Here is a 1,374-nt window from a genome sequence, read left to right on the forward strand (position 1 = left end):
GCTAACACTTTCCCACTCCTTAGTGTAACCGCTTTGACATGCTCTCTTGATTTGGTATTACTAAGTAAATTTCCTAGTGGTCTTTTCGAGATTAGTTTGGAAAACTGGCTTATCTGAGTTTCGAGTCCTTGGATCGATGCTTGTTGATTTTAAGTGTTGTCTCGGTATTTTGGAAACGGGTTTTTGACACTGATATGAATTTTGAGAGCATCTCCTCAAGGTTCTGTTTCTTCTCTTGTTGATAGTGTGGCTGTTGTAAACCCGAAAGATGTTGTGGTCTTTGATTCCCTTGACCACCCCAGGAGAAATTTGGGTGGTTCCTCCAACCTGTATTATAAGTATTACTGTATGGGTTATTTTGAGATCGAGAGTTATTGTTACCTATATAGTTGACTTGTTCTTCTTCAGTTGTAGGATTAAAAGGTTGGTATTCTGTCTGCACACCTCCGCCACTTGAGTCACACCTCATTACTGGATGTACCTGCGTAGAACCAAGTAAACCGTCAATCCTTTTATTGAGAAGTTCTACCTGATTAGAGAGCATGGTGACCGAATCGATGTTATAAACGCCGGTTGTTTTCGTTGACTTTGTCCTTATAACTTGCCACCGATAGTTATTCAGTGACATCTCCTCTATAAATTCATAGGCATCTTCTGGTGTTTTATTGTTGATGGTTCCGCCAACAACTGCATCAACCATTTGCTGAGTCGAGGGATTCAGACCATTGTGGAATGTTTGTACTTGCAGCCAAAGTGATAACCCATGGTGAGGGCACCTTTTCAGTAAGTCCTTGTATCTCTCCTATGCATCGTAAAGTGTTTCTAAATCTGTCTGCACAAAAAAAGATATATCATTACGTAATTTAGCCATTTTAGCTGGCGAAAAATATTTTAGTAAAAATTTCTCGGTTATTTGTTTCCAAGTAATGATAGACCCTCGTGGTAACAAGTTCAACCACTGTTTAGCTTTATTTCTCAGTGAAAAGGGAAATAACTGAAGGTGAATGGCATCATCAGAAACGCCATTAATTTTAAATGTATCGCACAATTCCAAAAAGTTCGCTAAGTGAGTGTTGGGATCTTCATCCTGCAAACCATCAAACTGAATGAATTGTTGTATCATCTGAATAGTGTTAGGTTTTCGTTCAAAAGTATTTGCAGCTACAGCAGGTCTAACTATGCTAGATTCAGTTCCTGTTAAAGAAGGTTTAGCATAATCATACATAGTACGTAGAGCATGATTTTGATTAGTCGCAATTGCAGGAAGTAGCTGATTGCCTTGGTTTTCAGCCATCTCGTCTGTTGGAGGTTAAATATTGTCTTCTTGCTCGATCTCTGTGTATCTTAAGCTACGCCTTATTTCTCTTTGATTTT

The 1,374-nt window shown here is 38.8% G+C and overlaps 1 non-coding gene across 1 annotated transcript; it reads left to right on the forward strand.

Moving 5' to 3' along the window:
• The first annotated feature begins 758 nt into the window (after positions 1-758).
• On the forward strand, positions 759-865 carry LOC128293427 (small nucleolar RNA R71). The gene has a single exon (XR_008283609.1). It is a non-coding gene; the product is annotated as a small nucleolar RNA R71 (small nucleolar RNA).
• The last annotated feature ends 509 nt before the right edge of the window (positions 866-1,374 follow it).

The sequence above is a fragment of the Gossypium arboreum genome, chromosome 5, assembly GCF_025698485.1.
Source record: "Gossypium arboreum isolate Shixiya-1 chromosome 5, ASM2569848v2, whole genome shotgun sequence".
NCBI lineage: Eukaryota > Viridiplantae > Streptophyta > Magnoliopsida > Malvales > Malvaceae > Gossypium > Gossypium arboreum.